At 38.7% G+C, this 23939-nt stretch overlaps 2 long non-coding RNA genes and 1 pseudogene across 2 annotated transcripts; 1 reads left to right on the forward strand and 2 right to left on the reverse strand.

Annotated features, from left to right (window-relative positions):
- The first annotated feature begins 1007 nt into the window (after positions 1-1007).
- LOC112185030 lies at positions 1008-2104 on the forward strand (annotated as a pseudogene).
- Positions 2105-14635: 12531 nt separating this feature from the next.
- Positions 14636-18484, reverse strand: LOC112189502. Its single transcript, XR_005806522.1, has 4 exons — positions 18037-18484; positions 17706-17848; positions 16338-16801; positions 14636-14930 (listed from the first exon to the last, which is right to left on the reverse strand). It is a non-coding gene; the product is annotated as an uncharacterized LOC112189502 (long non-coding RNA).
- A 100-nt stretch (positions 18485-18584) lies between these two features.
- LOC112188956 lies at positions 18585-19845 on the reverse strand. Its single transcript, XR_005806523.1, has 4 exons — positions 19274-19845; positions 19112-19158; positions 18735-18865; positions 18585-18618 (listed from the first exon to the last, which is right to left on the reverse strand). It is a non-coding gene; the product is annotated as an uncharacterized LOC112188956 (long non-coding RNA).
- Positions 19846-23939: the final 4094 nt, after the last annotated feature.

Genomic DNA, 23939 nt, shown 5'->3' on the forward strand with positions numbered 1-23939 from the left:
TGATATTTCTGCTACTCGTTGAGCTGAGCCCCCTCCTAAACAGCTTTTCAGTTTTGGTTTGCAACTATGCTTTAGCTTGGTAGTTCCTTCCCTGATGAATATTTCTGCTTCTCTTTGAGCTGAGCTCCCTCGTAAACAACTTTTTCAGTTTTAGTTGGCCACTCTGCCATTGTAGTCTTTGTCACTACATTCATTCTGAGCTGATTTATATCACTCAGCGTGCTCAGATGAAATTTTGGCAGAGCAGTACTTCACGCATTCTATTTATGAGAAAAAGTTAGTTTAGCTGAGATTTTGAATAATCTAGCAAAGGTTTCATACTCATGTATACATTCTTCAAATGTTTGAATCAGAGATACCAGCACTTATAATTATTGATCCTTCATTGGTACATGACATCTGCTCCTACTTGCTAGCCTCTATGGTCTGTACCCACTTCATTTGATATTTAAGATGATGATTCATAGACAAAACGCAAACTTCATTATCTTCATTTGTAATTCAGTTAGGTTACCTGAATGGATCCTCCACTGTGACTGTGTTACTAACTATGTGACCTAGGTAATATGATAAACCAATTAGCAAAACTTGATGATCAATTTACTGTAATATATTCATAGCATGAGTCATGAAGTTGATCTAAAAAGGGGGATGAGAGAAAAGGTTGGCTTTAGTACTTGAATCATGTGATGGTATTTCTTAAAAGTATTGTAGATAATCTAAATCGTAATGAACAGTAACAGCCTTAAAGAACAGATATTTTTCGGTGGTTTTTTCTGATGATGTTCACGCAATACTGGATTTGCACCATGCTTTTTATACCCACTGTCAACTGGGTTAATGGCCATATCTTTCTGGGTATATCTTATCCGACTATGATGAATTTTACAGATCACCTAATTAATTTAGTCCCGCTCACGTTGAGAACGTTCCCAATTGTAAAATATATTTCACTCGAGAAAAACAAAGAAGCACAAGTTGCTCCACTGATTTCAATCAATCCTAAATCCAAAGGAACAATGAGTCTTCTGTTCTGCTCCTCCTCTCCCTCATTCTTGTTCACAAAACTCACTAGTACTAGGTATTTAAGAATGCTAGCACCAGTATTGGTGCATGTACATCATACAACAGCAACAAAGCAATCCTCCTTCATTCTCTCAAATTCGTCATCCAAGATTATTGAACCTCCGGTTGCTCATCAACGCCGACTAGCTCAATATCATCCTACCATTTGGGGTCCCATGCTCATTGATTCCTTCTCGACTCACTACACCGTACGCAACTCTTTTCTCATAATACTTTGTCTGACACATACTCAGGCTACACAATAAGATAGTGTAATGAACTGGCAACACTTCGCATTATTCTTGTTGCAGCATGAATCATATGCCTCACAATTGGAGGGTCTAAAGCAGATTGTTTCTAAAGCTTTACTTGTGTCGAGTACTAAAGACGATGCTTGTTCGATTTTAAAGCTCGCAGACTTGATGCAGCGGTTAGGAGTAGCATACCACTTCAAAAAGGAGATCCAGGCAGCTATAGTTACTCTTGTTTCTTCCAGTACTGCTAGTACCACAACCAATCTTCAAAAAGTTTCTTTGCAATTTCAAATACTAAGACAATATGGTATTTCAATTAGCTCAGGTAATGTACTATACCTACATCCATATAAAAAGGGCCATACATATATATACTCACAAGTGACATTCTGTGGCCCTGATGTTGACTTGTTACTTTGAAACTCCACAGATTTGTTTTTTAAGGATGGCGAAGAAAGCTTAAGCAACGATGTGGAGGGACTTCTGTGTTTGTATGAAGCCTCACACCTTGGAATGCCAGGAGAAGATGTTCTGGAGGAAGCCAAGAGTTTTAGGTCGAAAAACTTGAAGCAATCCTTAGCAAAATTGAACGATGAAAATCTACTGAAGCGGGTAGAACAATTACTGGAAACTCCTGTACACTGGAGGATGCCTAGGATAGAAGCTCTAAACTTCATCAACATATACCAAAGGGATGATTCTAGTAACCTGGCTCTGCTTGAGTTAGCCGAACTGGACTATAATCTTGTTCAATCAGTCTATCAAATGAGATAAAGGAGCTCTAAAGGCAAGATACATTGATTGATTTTGTGACTGTTGTTTAATCTGTGGTGCAAGATTCATAGTCCCTGTTATACATATTAAAAATAGTATGGCATCTTTGTTAGTTCCCCTCAGGGCATCTTTAACCCTTTAGTCAAAAACCATAGTCATTTCATGAATTTGATACCTTTAGTGTCATTACTATTCATTCAAATTTTGCATCTTTAACCCTCTTTAGTCAAAGGCCATAGCATAATCTCAATAGATCATGGGGCTCATCTCCTCTCCCTTCTTCTCCATTTTGGCTTTCGTTCTACATAACTTAGTCAAAATGACAGAGCTTTTGACTCAAGGGTCATTTTGACTCTCTTTTCTATTGGGTTGGAGATGCTGTAATTGAATTGGGGAAGCCAAAATGGCTTTTGACACTACGGTTGAAGATGCCCTTATTATATAATTAAGGTGAAGTCAAAGTCCTTTAATCACATTCAAAGTCAAAGTCAAAATAGTATGACATCTTTGTTAGTTCCCCTTACTATATAATTCCTCAAATATAAAACTAAATGAGAAGGAATCTAATTCATTAGAAAAAGAGAATCCAAATAATATAACTTTTGCTTATGTATTGCAGTGGGAAAATCTTTGCAAGTCGTATATGATCGAAGCACGGTGGTTTTATAGCCGATACACACCTACTCTGGAGGAGTATTTGGAGAATGCATGGACTTCAGTGGGTGGCCCTGGAGCAATGCTCCATTCTTATTTGTTAACGCAAGGATCCCAATGTTGAGAATATATACGTCCCACATGGGAAAAATGGAACCTTGCATATAAATTTATAAGGGTTTAGGCCACTCCATCCATTGCCAATTGATTTTGGATGTGAACCCCAAATTACTTTATCATATCAGAGCCACGTTATCCCACGTGCATGCCTCGCGGCCACACGAGCTCCCACGTCACTCAAAGTTGTCCACGTGGATGGCTTGAAAATTCGCCACACGTGCGGGAACATGTTGAGAATATATACATCCCACATGGGAAAAATGAGACATTGCCTATGGGTCTATAAGAATTTAGACCACTCCATCCATTGCCAATTGATTTTGGATATGCACCCCAAATTACTTTATCACCCAACTAACAAAAGCTTCACTTGAGACCTATAACCATGGCTCTCAGCTGATATATTGGCAATCTCTCACGACTCGACCCAGTGATGATTTGGGCACTTCCAAGGTATATATACCATATCCGCATAGATCTGACATATTATATTATGTGATATCCAACGTATTATGTTGTCAGACTAGAAATTTGAACCACAAACTAGAATCAAACTTCACAAATTCAATGAATAAAATTTACGTAATGTTGGTATCTGACAACATAATATGTTGGACTGTCTTATCATACTTGACCATATATACTCATTTTTCCTTTTCAATTGCTCAAAGGCTGAGAACGAGAGAGGAGATGTTGCGAAATCCGTTCAGTGCTACATGGAAGAAAAAGGCATATCGGAAGAAGAAGCACATAAAAACATTAAGGGCTTAATCTGCTATTCATGGAAGAAAATCAATGAAGATAGTGCAAAAGCTACTATACCAAAATCCATTGTAAACCTGTCCTTGAATATGGCACGGACTGCACACTGCATTTTTCAACATGGTGACGGTATTGGGACATCGGTTGGGGTGACTAAAGATCGTTTAATCTCTTTGATTGCAAATCCTATCCCTATTGATGACGATAATCATGTCACACAATAACATGTTTGGTGTGTAATTAGACACAAAAGAATTACTATGAGTCCTTGACCCATAGCACCAAAATAGGCTAAAATTAGCCCACTTATACCACCAACAAAATTTTGTTCCCACTAACCCCAATTGATAGCTAAATGACAATTTTGGGCTCCAAAAAATTAAAAATTACATGTCACTACTATCTCTCTCTCATCATCGATCTCTCTCTGCAAGGACGACGTCGATAACTCTGTCTCTGCAAGGACACAGTTGACGACTCCCTCTCATTACCGATCTCTTTCTCTACAAGGACGTTGACAACGATCCAAGGATCCATCTCTCTCTGTGTGTGCAGGGACGTCGTCTACACGACGACGAGGATCTTAATTACAAAAGCTTCGAGTCCTATTCCGACATTCTTCCCTGTCGTTTTCCAGCATCGACATTGTCGTTGTCATATTCGGCATCGCCGGCGTCATGTTTCATGTTTGTACTTTCTCTGTCTCTCACTCTAAGGCTGTAATTGATTGAATGATCTACTTTGGACCAGCTCGACCAGATGCAACTATGTTAGAGTCGGAGCTCCGAACACCGGCGAGAAACTCGTCCGACTTTTGACTTGGGTGCCCAGAGCATTTTCTGGGTGCCCAATTGTTTTTTTTTTTTTTCGTAAAATGATTGCAGAATTTTTTATTATTATTTTTTGGTAAAATGGGGGCAGAAGGCCCAGAAGGAAAGAAAAAAATTATCAGAGGGCAATAGACATCTATTAGGAGGCAATAGACGTTTTGAATTGATGTAATCTCCTCGTTTTTTTTTCTTTAATCAAAGTTTTATTTGTCTAATTTAAAGAAATAAAGGGTTATTGGGGGGAGAGCAATAGACGTTTATTGGGAGGCAATACAGTTTTATTCAAGGGGAAATAAACCTCTCCGACCCCATATGAGATCTACAACAACCTCTTTGGAGACTTCCATGAACCATTATTAGCCCCCCCCCCCCCCAATAGACGTCTATTGGGAGTAATAGAGGTTTATTGCCTCTCTATTGGGGGGCAATAGACGTCTATTTGGGGTAATAAACCTTTCTGGCGACCTATGAGATCTCCAACGACCTCTTTGGGGTGGGCAACGACTGCTGCCCGAATGAGCCTCCGTTGAAACTTGGGTTTGTTGGATCTGGAGCTCCACACTGGGATTGATCGGAGTGTTGAATAAGGTGCTGTTAACGTTAGCCGTTGGGTTAACGTTAATCGCAGGGTTTGTGGGTTGGGGATTGATGGACTGGTCCACTTGCTCTTCAACGATTCCCCCGCTACCGTTAATCATGGTGATTATGATGGTGGGGTGACCTTTTGTTCAAGGATTCCCACAGACTGCACCAATGTTAATGTCTAAGATTTAGTGGTAACTGAATCTTGGTTAACGCTAGTTAGAGGGGCGAACCGCTACTTGTGATATTCTTGGTTCTTCCGCTAGCTGTCAAATGAAATACAAAGGGCGTCAGAGGGAGACCGCGGTTGGCTGTCTTCTCTTCTTCGATGCCTAAGTCAGTCAATGTATTTGTGTTGACAGAATAACGTTAGGTAAGTAGTAAATGCTTAAATAATGAGGAGAGAGGAGTGGACCTTTTATAGGTGGGGAAGAGACTAATCTCTTCCTTGTTTTCGATGTGAGACTGATATGCTTCAGTTCCCAGGTTCTGATGCTTCAGCAAGGTGATCTCAGCGCGGGACGTGGCGGCGTATTAGTGGTGATCTCAGGATGGGCCGGAGGTCAGATGATAGCCTGTTTGGCTGTGTTTCCATAGGTCACACCCTTGATACCTGTTGGTGTCGCAGGCGGTAGTATGAGCGTGGCTTATTGTAGCTAATTATGCTTAGACAAATGCTCATGTAAGTACAATTAGAAACTGCATTATTAGTGAAAAGATCTGAATAGTAATCAATAATGTGATTTTGAATTGAGTTAGGATCCTCATAAACTTCACTACCATCACGCATCAAAGAAATTGTAAATCGCATCCTCCAGGCTTGACATTGAGCATGAAAAAAAAGTATTCTGATAAGCTTCTGATAACCATCTTAACCTAGACTTCTCATGCCAGAATAACTCCTGCAACCTTATAGATTCATTCAAATTAGCATGAAGCTCATTCTCTTTAGCAAAATCATCATCAGAGCACCCCGATAAAGAAATTTCTTATTGTAGAACTTCCAATGCATTAAGATCATAACTGACCCAAACATGGATATCCCCAAAGACCTCCCAATTCCAGTTTTGAAAAACCTTTCACAAAACCCGCACCTTATGCTGAAGAATTTACAAGGGACAACCAATTGAAGGAATGGAAGACCAACAATGCTTAACAAAACCATGAAATTCTTTGTGCTCCAACCGCATTTTTCAAAACAGAAAAAGGCTTTGGCGAGCTCCTGAGGTCTTAGAAAAGGTCCTAAGAAGTGGATGGTTGGTGATCTGAACAGAACCTAGGTAGAGTACAACAATCATAATGGTCCCAAGCATCCAATCAAGCTAAATTTGCAAGACTCCTATCCAAACGCACCTGAACATTACTTTGGACTCGATGCCAACAAACCCAGGTAAACTTAGCCCATTTAGTATCAATGTGGACAAGTTCACAAATATCTAACATGGCTTGAAATTCAGCACAAGATCGTTGACAAGGCGGAGCGCCTCTTTTCTTTTCATGAGCTCCTAGCACTACGTTGAAATCTCCGAAAACTAGCCCAGGGCCTTCACGTTCAACCTCCTCATACCAACTGTCTGGATGTATACAAACCAAAGAAGTAATATTAACGTCATGATCAGATTCCTCATTCATCTCGGAACCACTAGTAGAAAAATCACTCCTATTTCCACCAGTAGCATCGTTCACATATCGAGGGCCACCATCACCAACCTGTACAATCTGTCCATTAACATTAGAAAGTGTGACCTCCACGTACAACATTCTGTTGTGCATCAATTTATTTCTCAGCCATAGCCACTACAATGGTGTCGGTAGCCAAACCAATTGGCTTCACAACTTCTTGAACCACAGTGACAGTGGTGTCCGTCGAGCCATTCACCAATGTAGGCTCCAATGTAGGAACTTGACAAGGAACCTGAGAAAGAGTTTGCTTAGAAAAGGAAGGGCCTTCTCCATGATCTTACACTACTGGAGGAGTGCTGTCAACTATAACCTGCTTCCCAGTCTCTTTCACTGATTGTTTTGGAACATACGTCTGCTTAGATTTATGCCGGAGGCGGCGATGAGACTTGTGTAAGCGTCCACGACCGCCATCGGCCTTCTCTGGTAGAATAGAACATGTAGGCTTCTGGACTACCTTATAAGTTGAGACCCTATGATCTATGTTGCCACAATGGAGACAATAGTCAGGGAGCCGTTCATATTCAAATTCGACCACAATGACCTCCCCATTTTTTCTACGAACAGTCGTGTCACGCCCCTGATTTTTAACACAAATAAAAATCGATATATAATCTCATAATTATACATGCGTGATCGTTCAGCCATCAATATAAAATACCTGAAAAACCAAGTACAAACTGATGCCCTCCATAAGTCAATATATACTCGCTCCATAGAGTCATATATTACATAAGCTTACGAATTAAATTGCCACAACAAGATAATAAGTAAATGTTTATCAGAGCTAACTACACAACGGAAGTTCTTAATAAAGGTAAAGTCACAAAATTGACTTCCTACTGTAAAGCTGCTAGCACGCTACCTCATATTCAGCCACGATTTTCCTGACCTGCAGGATTAACCCATACACCGTTTGAATGGTGCACTGGGTTGCCACACAACAAACCCGGTAAGCTTTTGCAAGCTCGTATGAGTAACTTAAAACAAAACACCACACAACGCACCCCAAAAACAAGAAAAACCTTTCAACTCGAGAATAAGGAAAACAACACCCTTTTCCCAAAAGAAAACAACAGAAGTCACACCATGACAAAATTATATAAATTGTTAACCTAATAATTCAAATATGATAAATCGATCCAACCTAGATAATAAAAATCAACTCACAACAAAACATTTCAGTCCAACCTGGACAAAAAAAAAATTTGGTCCAACCTGGACAAAATATCAAATCGGTCCAACTTGGACAAAACAACAAATCTGTCCAACCTGGACAAAACATCAAATCATATCAATTGTTAACCTAAATAATCGAATATGAATCTTCGGTCCAACCTGGACAAAATATCAACACACATCAATCATATCTATCGTTAACCTAACAAATAGAATATGATTCTTTGGTCCAACCTAGACAAAATATGTACCTAGGAGTTTTAAGTAACCTACTTAGATCAATGAGGTACAATGGCAAACAGACTAGAGCTCTAACTGAATCGTAACCTGTCACCCAGCCAAGGTTCAATCTTACGATATAACATTGCCTGAGGATGCAACCTGCAACCCCAAATCCTTAGGCCAACCTGACCCTCAGATCAAAATATCAAACGAGTCGCACTAGACCCAAAATGTTAAATCAAATCAAACGAAGAAATCACAACCTGTGACTCCCAAATCCTCAGATCACCGGTCGTCAGATTAAAACATTTAAAATGGTCATACTGGACTTGAAAATGTTACCCAACCCAAAAGGAGAAATCACAACCTGTAATTCCCCAAATCCTCAAACACTTTTCAAAACAATAGAAATATCATTTCCCACCATAATTGTTTTTCCGAAAAGTCACATCACAAAACGAGAATGAACTCACCCACACATATATATTTCACGTAAATATAAATATACATGATCCTTCACTCAGAACTGCCAATAATACCAACTATAGTTTGCAGTTAAATCAATAACTCTCAAAACGATAAGGTTATTACTCACCTCAGAATCCCGCTGCGTCTTCAATACAGAACCAAACTAATACCCACACCAACAACTCGTCCAAATCACCTTGAGAAGCACCTAATCACCAATGATCTCAAATCAGTAACGATTCACAAATGATTTAAGTCTGAAACCAATGTTTTGAACTAAAATCCCTAAAGTGACGCCAATCGAGAAAAAACCACATCCGAGACCACCCAATGTCTCCGGAATACTTCTACGATCGATATGCCAAAACCACAAGTCGATCGGATAGTCGGATCCTCACGGATCGATAACCAAAACTATCAAAATCACAAAAACCCTAACATGCTCATACGATCTCCAAAAATTACGTTTTGTATATCGAAATACTCGTATCGACGAGTAGATCAAATTCAAGAACAGAAACTATCCCTAAGGTGGCTGGAAAACACCAACACAGTGGTGGCGCCGCCATCAATCCAAAGTTAGAATTTGACAAAACTCCCAACACCAAAGTTCTTCATCTCAACTCCAATTACAACTTTCATAACTACATCAAAGTCTAATTATAAAACAATCGATCGAATTTTACCTTAGAACAAATCGAGCCTATTGAAACCTTAGAATTTCAAATCCAAAATTCAACCTCCACACTTTGAATCGATGCAAGTCACCTTGTTAAAAGCATCTAAGTCCTCTGAGCTCCAAAAGCCCTCAAGAATCACCGACAAAGGTGGCCGGAATCTCCAGTTCCGAAGAAGACGATTTCATCCCTAACGCGGTTTCTTCTCGGCCTTGCAGCGTCCACTATAGCTCGAATCGTGAAGAATCACTTTTACAGACTTGTATAGGAGGTTGTAGCGAACAAAGCCCACGTGGAATAGAGTCCGATGGAGGCCGGATAAGGAAGAATGAAGCCAGCGAAGTGGAGAGGCAGACGCGGGCTCGGGAGAGAGAAGATTTTTCCGAAAAAGGAAAGTCTAACTTTTTTGAGATTTTTCCTGAAAAATCTCATATATACCAAAATGAAAACTTTTTCCAATGGCCATAACTTCTTCATATGAACTCCGATTTCTTCATTCCACATGTCCACCAACTCGTATCGATGCGCTCTACTACTTTCATGAAGGAAGTTTTCAGAGAAACCCAACGTATAAAAAGTCAACCTTTGCAAACCCCCTAAAATCATATTCTTCGACAAATAATTTGTCCGAAACACTTCCACTCAGTCCACGATCCACGAAATCTTCCAATAACCACAATTTAGATTCCGGAAAATTCTCGAAAAATAAATACGAATTTCCGGGGTATCCCAAGTTGAATCACAAGGAAGATCCGAGGACAAATCCACGTCCACCAAAACCCTAACATAAAGCCCATACTTCCTTTCCAAAGTATTCTCATCAATTTTCAACGGAACCCCGATTCCGTCTGCTATCTCAAATAGTGTTATTGGCTTCCAAAATTGCAGATCCCACAAATGAATCCACACATGTGCGTTGGTGTTATGTTGATTGGCCGGCGAGAAGTTTGTCGTCCAACTCATAAAACGTAAAATACCAGGTCTTAGGGCAATCACTCCTTTTCCCCAAACCATCGAAAGCACATCATCTGAAGAAAAGTTGAAGGAAAAGTACCCCTTCCCCATTGGAATGATGCTCCAATTACCAATCTCACCCCAAACAATGGACAACTTCTTGCGCAGGTCAGTAAGAGAATACTTTTCCCCAGAAGCTAAATGGAGGCTAGCCAGGAGCATGTGCTTACACTTTTCCAGACCGGCTTGATACCCTTCTTCAGAAATCGTGACAGTCATTTTGCCATCATGGATCTCAGTAGGCAGAAGACTTGCTATGGAAACTACCAGTTTTGCAACCACAGATGCATAGGAGCGAAGAGCCCCGAGCATCCCAGTATCCAAGAACGGCCATAGGCAGATTGCGCTCATCGTAGTCGTGAATAAAATCGGGGAAAGAAATTATAGCAATCAAACAAGGCTGAGCGAAAGAGCAACCCTAGAAAAGAGAAACTCTAGCAAAGCCATTGATATATATATGTTTTTCTTAATATGCAATCATTTTAGACTTTAATTTAGTTATCGTCATAATTTAGAACGATCAACGTATCTTACAGGCATCCCTTCTCGATTACTTCAGCTCCCAGAGACGATTAGCTAAGCGTTCATATTCGTACATTGGGTGACTGGACATCTCAGCTCAAATACATTTTCTCTCAGGTAATTAAATTCATTTTATTTGCATAATCTCACCCAAGGAGTGTATAGTCAGTCAAATGTCGTTTTGGTTAATTCCTCGATTACTTACTATAATTTTTTATTTTTTATTTTATTAAAAAAGAGTCGTTATTAACCAAATTCACATTTCAAAGAATCCACAAACCACCTGAAAAGCCAATAGCATCAACAATATAATGACTAGAAAAGTCCAACTTCTTAAGAACATCCAAAGCTTGACCGGTCTGGACTTCAGGCACTTCAAATACCTCTAAAACTTCAAAGTAATGAATTCTCTTCAAATCAACAATTATACCAGGAGAAACCATAGTATAGGGGTTGCTCTCTCGTCTCTCTCTCAAGAAGCAGCATCCACTCTTTTTCGTGCTCCGTTTGACGGCGAGTCTCCAAGGCGAAGTTGTCGGACGGGTCTTCCTAGTCTCAACAACAATCTGATATCCCTGCAGGGTGGAAGGTGGGGTTTGGGAGAGAAATAAGTGTCTTGACGCATAGGCATGTTGTTTGGATCGATTCTAACCTAGATTGAGGCTCGTGAGTTGGTGGCGCAGGTGAGGTTGGGCAAGTTGGGGGGGGGGGGGGGGGGGGGGGGGGCAGGTGGAGGAGGTGGTTTAGCGGAGAGTGGCTGGGCCATCGTGGTCCTCATGGATCTAATTCGCTGAATCTATTCGGTTGGCTAGAGGAGGGCAGCTACTCGCCGGTCGTCTGGTGGTTGTCTGAATTGGATCGCGGGCGGGGTATGCAGGTGTAGGTGGAGGCAGGAGTCCAGGAGGTGGTAGGCGGCGGTTGGTGTCGTGGTTGCTCTCGACATGGATCAGGGTCAGAGGGTGGGGTGCTAGCCTTGCTTGGACTTTCTTCTTGTTAGGCTGTCTAGGGGCTGGGCTTGATTGGTTTTGGGCCCAGTCTGTTTAGGGTTTTAAATCTAGATTTGTTTAGGTTTTTTCCTTTAGCATTATCCTCTAGGATCCTCCAATGCTATAGGGTGATCTTAGGGTTTAGTGAATAATACTAGGGTTAGTTCTTGGTTTCGTTCCCGAACCTTCCGTAATGTCAGGTTACTAGTTACTTCTGGTGATGTTAGATAATTTTGTATTTTAGGTAGCCATGTTCTACTGTTCCAATTCGGGTTTAGCCCTCTAAGGGCAACTCCAACCATGGGCACCATTTGGGGGTGCTATGCTCATTTTAGCACCCCCTTTGTTGCACTATTCATATAGGACTCAATTCTCATCTCCAACCATGAGGTGCTATTTTCACTATTCTTGACTAAAATATAATATGAGTATAATTTTGATGAATATTATATTAAAAATATGTTAATTTAATTAAATAAGGTAAAAATAATAATTTAACATTTTATCATAATATTTAAAAATTATTTTTATTATTTAATGAATTTAAAAAAAGTTTTTAATTTTTTTTTGTGTCAGCATATACGACAAAAGTGTCGGCACATACGACAAAAAATCTAACTATTTAGAAGATATTTTGATGTTTTGTGTCGACATATATGCCAAACAGCTGAATTTCGATGTGATTTCAACGCCATGTGTCAATCTCTAATTGGTTGTCCAAATTACGGTTGAGTCTTCGTTCGCCACGTGTCATATCTTATCTAATGATATGAACTCAAACCGTCCATAAATATGGGGTCATTGTCATCCTTATCTCTCACAAATTCACAAACACTTCTCATATCTAAATCACACAAATATTTCTTTCTTTTCTATTTTGATTTTGTCAAACCATTTCTGCAATGAATCGTTTGACAAAATGGTTGCAGAAAGATCAAGAAGAAGTCATCACGAGAAGCCGTCGACAAGCCTTGATGATGTCTACCGCTGCCTTGCAAATCCAAACTCTGGAAGTTGAGGATTCACAATGGGGTGGTTCTTCAGAAGGTCGTACCTATAAGGCCAGGGATCGAGAGCTGATGGATCTTCGACTCAAAGCTCAATACTTCACTGATCCGTGTAGGTATGAACCAAACATATTTAGTAGGCGATATAGAATGCAACCTTGGGTCTTTGACAAGATTATGTGCGACGTGGTCAACTACGACCCATATTTTGTTCAAATAAGAGATGCTTGTGGTTGACTCAGCTTATCCACTAAACAAAAACTTACATGCGCCATGAGAATGCTCGCGTATGGCATCACAGCTGATTTCTGCGATGATTACCTAGATATTGGGAAGACCACTACCATTGAGATTTTTGAGCACTTCACAAAAGCAATCTGGAATGTGTACCATGAGACTTACCTCCGCTGACCAACATCGACAGATTTGCGACGGCTGCTTGACAAAGCTGCAGAACGGGGATTCCCGGGGATGGTCGATAGCCTTGATTGTATGCATTGGCAATGGAAAAATTGTCCCACCTGATGGGCAGGGCAATATACTGGCTACAAGGGGAAACCCACAATCATCTTAGAGGCGGTGGCCTTCTACGATACTTGGATTTGGCATGCCTTCTTCGGACTTCCAGGTTCCCTGAATGATATTAACGTCCTTGGATGTTCACCGCTATTCAATGACGTATGCACCGATGAAACCCCTGAAGTGAACTACCAGGTACATAATAGGTATTATCGTCAATGTTATTACCTAGTTGATGGCATATACCCTAAGTGAGGGTCATTTGTACAAGCAATCTGAAACCCGAGGTCGCCGCAGAGACAACATTTCACAAGGCACTATACCACAAAGTTAATCAGAGAACTGTCGAACGACTGTTGTCTGAATGAAAAACCTGCTGTTGTCTAGTAGCCTGATGTCTGATTGACCTCATTCAGACAACTGTCGATAAACAGTTGTCTTATCGACAGTTGTCTGTTGCTCAGTCACACAACACATATAAGCAAAAATTTGTTGTCTGAATTTACCCAAAATCTAATGCGTGTTGACTTAGACAACTGCTTGTTATTTTGGTGTTGAGTGAAATGAACCTCAGACTACAGATACTTTTTTCCCTGTTGTCTGAAATATATTTAAGATAACAGTTTGAGAGATGTAAGTATTGTCTGAATGTGTATGAGATAACAATGTGCCGGAAGAATCTGTTGTCTGAAATGAACCTCAGACTACAGATACTTTTTTCTCCTGTTGTCTGAAATTTATTTAAGATAACAGTTTTCGAGATGCATGTGTTGTCTGAATGCGTATGAGATAACAATGTGCCGGAAGAATCTGTTGTCTGAAATGAACCTCAGACTACAGATACTTTTTTCCCCTGTTGTCTGAAATTTATTTAAGATAACAGTTTGCGAGATGTAAGTGTTGTCTGAATGCGTATGAGATAACAATGTGCCGCAAGAATCTGTTGTCTGAAATGAACCTCAGACTACAGATACTTTTTTCCCCTGTTGTCTGAAATTTATTTAAGATAACAGTTTGCGATATGTAAGTGTTGTCTGAATGCATATGAGATAACAATGTGCCGGAAGCATCTGTTGTGTTGAATGAACCTCAGACATCAGTGATAGTGTGGTCATGTCGTTGCAAGGAATTACACACAACGTCCTTTAGTAAAACTGTTGTGTGAATGTTCCTCAGACAATAGGTATTAGTAAAACTGTTCTGTGAATGTTCCTCAAACAATAGGTATTATGTGTGTAAATTTATGTGTTGTCTGATGATACTGTAATACCATAATTAATTGCAAGCACTACGGGTACTGATTCTGGAAATAGGCAAATATGAAACACAAATTGGTTCAAATGTCATTTACTATAGCACATCATTGTCATACATTGCCAAAACACACCGAAACTAGAAATAGAGTACCCAATTGTTAAAGTATTTCTTACATATCAATTCAAAGTACTAGCTACTGATCCTGTCCAACCAAAACATAACCACAAACTTTGAACTAAGACTCCAAGAAGTACCAACACAAATCTTACATATATGTTTTAATCACAAACTTTGCCCCCTCAGTTCTGACCACATCGATATCCTCCTGGAAATATGCTGCTGTACTTCTTCTCTCCCACTGAAACAAAATGGTTTGTACTTAGTAGTTGACATAATTCCTAAAAAGAATCTATAGAACTCAATTGTGCAACAACAATGAATCTATGCAACATATATATATATATATATATATATATATATATATATATATATATAGAACTCAATTGTGCAAAATCACAGTAACCTATATTTCAATTGTGCAAAATCACAGTAACCCATCTTCTTCTACTCTTTTTCTCTTTCTCATTCCTCTACTCTTTGCTGCCATTTTCTTATGTAACAAAAAATCGAACAAATCATTAGGGACAAGTCATTTGCAAAGATTTACTTTAAGATACATTTAAATCAAGTTATAAGTAGTATTTGTTACCTGAAACTCTACTGGAAAAACAATAAGGTTTTTAGGCCAAGCCACATAAGTCCCAATAGCATCACGAACCGTCATTATTTCGTTTTCGATTGGAAATGGAAGCTTGGCTTCATCCACTAGAGAGCGTACAATCGATACACGCATGTTTCCCTCGCCCACATCAAAGTAATACTTCTCAAGCTCACAAACTGTCAAAACTACCATAGCTTGGCTTCATCCACTACCATATGTTGTTTGAATAGAACTCAATTGTGCAACAACAATCAATCTATGCAACATATATATATAATATATATATATATATATATATAAGCAACTCTAACCAGCCAATAAAACAAGATTCTATAGAACTTCTAAGCAATACACAGGTAATTGACATGAACAGAATGGACTAAATAGAAGAACATTAATTTCCAGTGAGCAATCAACAACCAAAACTATATATACATATCCACCAGAATACATGCAAAATCACAGTATCATGGACCTTGGTGGTCGAAGTGCAAGGATTGCTAGCTGCTAGTGCAGATACTAGTATCAGATTTGTCCCTAGGCAGGCCAACACAGTAGCTCATAGGTTAGCAAGTTACGGATTTGAGTCTAATATCAATCATGAATGGTTTGTCAATGCTCCAGACTTATTACTGGATGCCCTTATGTACGATTTGAATCGTATTCATTAATAAAATTCCTTTTGTCTAAAAAAAAATTTATTTTCATTTATAATTTTGTCCATGTATGGACACACTTGTGCCTACAGAACTTGCTTTCAACATGGTAAATTTTGTTTTCCAAGCAATGCAACAACATTTTCCCTCTACGAAAACCCAGGTGGAATTTTTAGCCTATTTTATATCAGGATTCATCCTCAACTTGATATGTTAGAGGCAAGAGGGTAGCAATAACTTCTCATGTAAAAATAAATCAGTATCGAGTAGATCGAGTACTACACAATTATCAAGCAAGTTACTCTCGTCATTTCTTGAGAAAAAAGCTCCAGAGATATGTTTCTATCAGACCAAAAAATAAAAAAGTTTATAAGAACTTGTTACTTACCATCCAAGAGTAGCAAAAGCAACAGGTAGTAAAAGGGCTTGAATTCCAATTCCTGAAGACAGAAGATGAAATGTAGCAGAATAGCTGGTCCCTTTTCTGGACTCTGTGAGGGGTAACCAAGCATCTTGTGGATTGAGCTCACCACCTTCCCCGTCTGTTGTACTATCTATGTTTTGGGGACTCACTGTGACTGGTATGACTTGGGCAGCTTGTGGTCCTCTATTGTTCATGCAGGAAAAGTCTTGAGCAAAACCTTGGCTTGAATGTTTTTCAACATCATCTTGATCTCCCATGCCTCCCAATTTAAGCTACAGTTTTATGTGTGGTTTTTCAAATATGTCAAAAATAATTGCAATGCCAGTACTTAGCACTCTTTAATTTGCTGATTCTGGTGACGGGGCAAAAGCTAGCTAGAAGTCCTCACAGGAAGCAAAGAAGAAACGAGGTGCCTTTCATAGAAATATCTGAAACAAAAATGAATATACATACACCTGTGAGTTTTCGCATAAAATGTTAAGATCCAGTTGGAAACCAAAACTGTTATTAAACAAAAAGGACATCATGACGAAGAGCTTTGGATGAAGGGTAGAAGCCATAACAATAGTACATAGGGCATATAGTTCAATCTCGCATTTATAGGCAGTCATAGCAGCTAGCCTTTTCAGCTTTAACTAGTTAGTCATCAAGAAAACATGTAACAGCTCTATTATTCAGGATCATGCCACATACTATCATTTAATACACACACATGTATATTTTGTGTTTTAAGTATAATTATGCATGAATCAAACCTAAGTACTCTAAAATCATGGAATAATTCAATTCAATAGGTTTATAGATTTTCACACATGAAGCAATCCCATTCTATCTTGTATTGATGTCTGAGACCTTCCCATTCTCCAAATAACCGACCCAAATATAAAAGCTGATGCAACCATGATACTAGTAAGTTTTATCAACCATGAATATTGCTAAGCTACTAGGATTTCTAATAGGCCACAAATGGGAACCAGCAATATGATATGATGCAGGCCTTTATATGAAAACACTCTCGGTACCAGCAGTGCAACTGATCACAAATAGCAAAGGTCAGAGAAAACAATCTGCATTTAAAGATGATGCAGGAACTGACCTCATCTCCTACTGTGTCATGAAATTTATATTGGTGTGTGTCATTACAATTATGCAACTGTATTATAGAACTAAAGCTAATAAATTCAAGATAAAATCTGGAAAGTTTGTACGTGATCAAACAATGAGCTCAATTATCCCATCATGATCTTCAATTTTCAATTCCAGGGTCCCAAAATCACAGTAATCCATATTTCAATAACCATAATCCAAGTGACCTCAACTAGTTTTACTTACCTTGCTGAAAATGTCCAAGGTTAGAGATGGTGGGGTGGGAGGCTAGAGAAGGAATAAGCAGAAAGATCAAAGGCTGGCTTTAACTGAATTTGAATCCGCCATGGAAATCGAAAAAGTCCACTAGATCCAACGATCTAACACTACTAGAATGTTTGTTGTGTCAAACACAGAGACAAAAAGCATTTAAGTGATCAGATATAAATTAAAAATTTCACAACTTCCATTTGCAGAAATCTACAGAGACCCCAGGCCCCAAAGTTAATAATCTAAGAAATGGAAAATACTATATATACCCACTTAGTATAAATATAGGGAAAAAGCAATCTGTTACCTGTTTTCTGTATATCTTTTCTTCAACAGTCGCACAAGTCATTAATCTATATACAATGACCATATTCTGCCCATGCTAATTCGATATGCAAGTTCCACACTCTAGCTATCAGTACTGCAAATATAAGAAACATAGCATAAACCACAAATTAGACCATTATATTATTGCTAATGGATGAACTTGGCTTCCTGTAACATACTGAATAGCAGAGTAAGCAGACTGATATGAATATTAACAAATTGATTTTATATTCAAATCTCGTTATTTGGGAGCTAGGCTAGGCTAAGTCCAGGGCTAGAGACAGAAGCAAAGAGAGGAAAAGCCGCGCATGAATTGATCGGCTTTGTAAAGATGGGATGATAGATAAGGCAACAGAGCTTTTCCTAGAAATGAAAAATAGAGGGATTTTTCTAGATGTGGTTGTATATAGTATTCTGATACATGGTTTGTACTAGAATGAAATTAGAGTGCAAATTGCAATCAACAAACCATAACATTCAGACTTAATTGAAAATAAGGCAACTGCAACGATGCATCACAGTATATATAACAATGCTTACCAGAAACAAGCAAAGCAACAATCTGCACAAGAAGCAGAACAAAAGAAAATAACAATTGATGATTAGATTAGATGCAGTTCCAAAAAAATATATATATCAAAATTCATACATCGAAAATAAAGGAAATTGAAGTTTAACCATTTGATATGATACAAATTGTCAGATTTCAAATGAACCAGTCCATCACCATTGTCCTTCTGCTCTGTCCCATCCAACACCAAACCTCTAAATAAGTTCCATGACTTTCAGTCTCCCCATTTCCTAAGGTCCTACATATAAAATGATCAGAAACTGGTCAGAGGACAAAACATATTAATCTCAATTAAACTTCAAATTGCAGATTTGCTGATTTGCAGAACCAAGAAGACGGAGAGATTCATTGAATTAAAGAAATCTTACATTGAATTCTGCATAACCATTGCCCCAAATTAAAAAAAAAATCAATTAACCCACATTCATCAATTAACCCACTTACCCACATCAAACTTCAATTAAACAAAATCTGAAAATCTTACATTGAATTCATTGAATCATTGCCCCAAATTGCTGGTGATGTCTTGATCTGCAGAACCATTGCCCCAAATTAAACAAAATTCAATTAACCCACATTCATCAATTAACCCACAGACCCACTTACCCACATCAAACTTCAATTAAACAAAATCTGAAAATCTTACATTGAATTCATTGAATTATTGCCCGAAATTGCTGGTGATTTCTTGATATGCATAACCAAAAGTGGAGAAGCCGAGGAGGAGGCGACGAACTGGAGATTTGGAGAATCGAATACGACTGCCGAGTGCCGACTGAACTGGACTAAGTCGAAGTCCTGGAGAGGGTGAAGAAGGTGAGCGCCGAGTCCGCCAACTGCTTTAAGAACGAAAGAGAAGAGAACTTCAAGAAGTCTTGAATTGGAAAGGTGAGGAAGAATCAAAAGGGTCTTGAATTGGAAGGGAGAGAAATAGTGGGTGAACGGGATTGAGTGTGAGGGGGATTGATAGTGAGTCAGAACGAGGCTGAGAGCAATGGTGAGTAAGAGAAAGGCTGAGAGCGATTTTGGGTGGGAGAATGACCTAATTTTTTAGCTAAGGGAGGGAACACGATTTTGGTGAGTCAGAGAGGCTGAGAGCGATTTTGGGTGGGAGAATATGACCTAATTTTTCAGCCAAGGGAGGGAACACGATTTTGGTGATCAGTCCAAAGAGGCCGAGAGCGCGCGCGGTTTGGGTGGGAGATCGAATGACCTAATTTTTTAGCTAAGGGAAGGAAACAAGATTTTGGTTGTAAGTGTTTTGAGTGGAAAAAAATAAATGTAAATTAATTGTTTGTTTGTTTTTTCCATTATTCAGACAACAGATGTCCTTATAACTGTTGTCTGAAATCTCTCAAATTTAACAAATAACTATGTGTTGGATGAGTAGAGGGTGAAACGACTGGTTTAAAAAATCTGTCGTCTGATTAACTCAGACAACAGCAAAAACTCATGTGTTGTGTGATGACTGTCATGTGATTAACTTATTCTAGTAGTGAGGATGCAGGAAGCATACAGAAAAGACGTGAAGAGAGTATTTGTATTCTCCAAGCTCGTTAGGCAATCATAAGTGGGTGGAGTAAGAAGAACCTTTAATACATCATGATGACGTGCATTATCTTGCACAATATGATTGTTGAAGATGAGCATGATGAAGATGCAGCACAGCCATTTGATCCAGATGATATCTCAACCAGACTAAGGAAAGCAGAGATATATAAGAGAGACCAGTAATGGACACCGATGTTCATCGCAATCCGCAACAACTAAATCAATTCTTGCGTCGTTATAGGGAAGTTAGATGTCCAGTGATGAATAAAACCTCCAAGACTATCTAGTCGATCACCTATGGATCATGAAGTTACAAGCTGATCAAAACCACCAGTGAGCAGTTTTTTTTTTTTTTTGTGCTTTCAATAAGTGGCCATGTTGTCATGATAAGTGGTCATGGCCTACTTTGGTCATATTATTGTGTGGTATGTTTTTACTTTGTATTGTGTGCTTTTAATTTGTGTGGTGTGCTTTATTATGAAAATAAAAGTTCAATGCTTTGTTACGAAGATGATCTACTCAAAAAAATAATTTTTATTATCATAAATTAAAACACAAACCATTCAAAGCAACTAACAATATTAATTACATCCAAGATGTCACGCCAAGTGGATCATAAGTGGTGAAGCCTGTGTTGTCTCCTTCAGGGGGTGTAGGATCTTGCGATTGTTCCGGGATGCTTGAAGTTTCTGCCTCCTTATCAATTATTTGTCGTTGCTTCCTCTCCCAATAACTCCTCTTTCTTGGGGTGAAAATTGATGGATCCACCTGCATTGTGCGAGCATCCTCAGCGCGTTGCTCAATTAGTTGACCTTCCTCAAACTGTCTTTGCCTTCGTTGGTACTCGCGTTCTGTTTGTTCATAAGCTTCTGAGCTTTCTGTCCTTGACTACGTGCTTTTCTTGATGAGGGAAGCTCATCCTCAGTAGTGGGTGTTCCATCGTCATCCAAGTTGACATGATTAGGAACACTAAAGTGGGTGTTTTCCATTGATGGCGTTTTTCCAAACTTTTCTGTATTTTTCAAGTGTTGCTAAGAATGCTCAAACACAAAATCACAACCTTCCGAGTCGTAGTACGTTGATTTAACATTCATGAGCTACATATAATATTGAGTAAATAAAATATTTAAAAAAATTGGCTTAGTATAAATCGATCAATAAACTATATAACATTTTACTTTTAACAACTACATGAGAAATAAATAAATAAATAATCATTATTGAACATATTTCAATATAATTACCTCTTCCTCCATATTTTCGCCGCTTCTTCGTTGAAAGTGTTCGACCTTGTTAGGAGTTTGGAGCCACTTCATACATGCCGGACTTATTTTCTTCCAACGAGCGTGGCAACTAGAATGTGTTCTATCCATGCAACCAGCCGGTTTGTGAGCATTGTACTCCTCCGCCACACGACTCCACAATAAGTCCTACTTTTGATCTTTTCCAACGCAACCATCACCCCCAACGGTGATCCAAGCTTGGCAAAGAATAACTTCTTCATTGTGCCTCCAAGAATCCCCTCTTGGAGCCATTTTATCCAAGACAACAAAAAAAGAAAAAGGAAGATATATTTAAGAACAAGAAGATGGGTTAATGAATGGAAAATTGTGAAGGAGATGGAGGATATTTGGTGTGAGGAAATAGAAAAGAATGGGTAGGTATTTATAGAATTTCCTACAATTCACTGTTCCAACTGGTATATTTTTTTCCCTCAATTTTTTGGTTTTTTTTTAAATTTTTTTTGGAACAAAAAGGAAATAATAACCCTTCAATTAATAAGAGCTGTTGATAAGTTTTTTTCCCTCAAATCTTAGCCATCAGATTGAAAATGGATCTGTTGAGTTAAAAAAAAAACTGCATATCGGACCTTCCATTTTTAAACCTGATCAATCAGGACCATACATTTCATGACCGTTGGGGCTTCCAACGGTCACTAGGGGACATAATAGAGGGCGGGCCCCACATCTACAAACGAAAAAGCAGCTCACCTTCTCTCTCCAGGGCCGTGGCGCGTGTCCACCTAATTGCAATCCTCTTCAATTAAATTCGATTCTTGTCCAGAACCTTTACTACTTTTGATTCAAGTTACACAAAACGAAAAGTCGATTTCATGTTCTTAAACCTAGCACCAATTACATGCAAATCCTATAAGTGTCGACCCAAATAAGATAAACATATAAAAGTTTTCTGTAAAGCAAATTTAATCGAACAAACTCACATAAGAAACTTAGAATCACAATTATAGAATTCGAAAACTTTATTTAAACATAGAAATTGGGCTTAAACTTTGCCCTAAACATTATTGTTAACTAGAATTCATAGTTTTACAAAATCAAACAAAGAAAACAAGAGAAAGGATATAATACACCTTGAAAGATGAATGATAAAGCCTTGAGACGAAGAACTTGAAGATCCTTGAAAGCAAGCAATCTTCTAGGGACGACACAAGGGTGGATGGCGGTTGAGAAATTGATGTATTGCATGGCTTCTCTTTCTCTTGGCTTGAAAATGAAGAACAAGAAAACTAGAGAATGGAAAAGAAATATGGAGAGGAAATGGAGAGACAAGGAGATGGAATGGATGAAGGAATTTGTGTAGGAAATGGTGACTAAGGAAAATGGAGAGGAAATGGTGAGACAAAGAAGATGAGATGGATGAAGGAATTGGTGTATAGAAAAATGGAAAGGAAATGGAGAGACAAAGAAGATGGAATGGATGAAGGAATGTGTGTGGGAAAATGGAAAGGAAATGGTGAGACAAAGAAGATGAAATGGATGAAGGAATTGGTGATTGAGAGTGAGAGGAGAAGGTGTTTAAATAGGGAAGAAAAAGAAGAGTGAAATGATGAGATGAAGAAAAATAATGAAAGTGGAGTATGAAAGTGATTTGTAAAATATGTAAAAGATGAGGTAATGATGAAAGCAAAGCATGAAGGTGAAGAAATGTGGAAGTGATGATGATCTTTTAGGGTAGAAAAAATGTATCCAAGGAAAAAGAAATGCTTTCTTCATATGGGTGGGAAACATGAATATGTGGTGTTGAGCTGTTTTCAGGTCAGTTTCTTCCCCTTTATTCCTTCAATTATTTCTCCATCAAAACTTCAGAATGAGCCTTCGACTTCTTCATAAAAAATGTTCCACTATGAGTGTAGATCATTCTGAAAAATTTTCAGAGCTTTATTCCATGTGGTTGGGCCGGAAATGCTGTTGGACCTCTTACAGGTCCAGTTTTCCGGTTTTACTTCTGTAGAACATTGGGCTGATTGTTTGAAGGCCTTCCACTCATATTTTTCTCTGGCACTCTTCATAAGAAATGATCATTTGGGTGTCTAGAATGGATCTGGAGAGTTTTAGCTCATTTCGAGTTCATTTGGTCAGGTGGCCGCTCCTTCTTCCTTGCTTGGCTCTGATTCTCCTAGCCGGAGTAAGAAAATATTCAAGGTTGACTTTTTAGTGCATTTTCATTCTTCTCCATCATTTCTAGGTAATTATGGACGTAACACTCATTTCTTCATCCATCTCATCTTCTTTGTCTCACCATTTCCTCTCCATTTTCCTTAGTCACCATTTCCTACACAAATTCCTTCATCCATTCCATCTTCTTTGTCTCTCCATTTCCTTTCCATTTTTCTATACACCAGAGTAAAGCAAATGATGAGTTGATCATGTGAAACATTCGAAAGCAAATGATTTCCCATATTTTACTTTTCAATGCTAATTAACCTAAGCGAAAGCACCTAGATTAATCCTATCAAACAT

This window comes from Rosa chinensis, chromosome 2 (assembly GCF_002994745.2).
Source record: "Rosa chinensis cultivar Old Blush chromosome 2, RchiOBHm-V2, whole genome shotgun sequence".
NCBI classification, from domain to species: Eukaryota; Viridiplantae; Streptophyta; class Magnoliopsida; order Rosales; family Rosaceae; genus Rosa; species Rosa chinensis.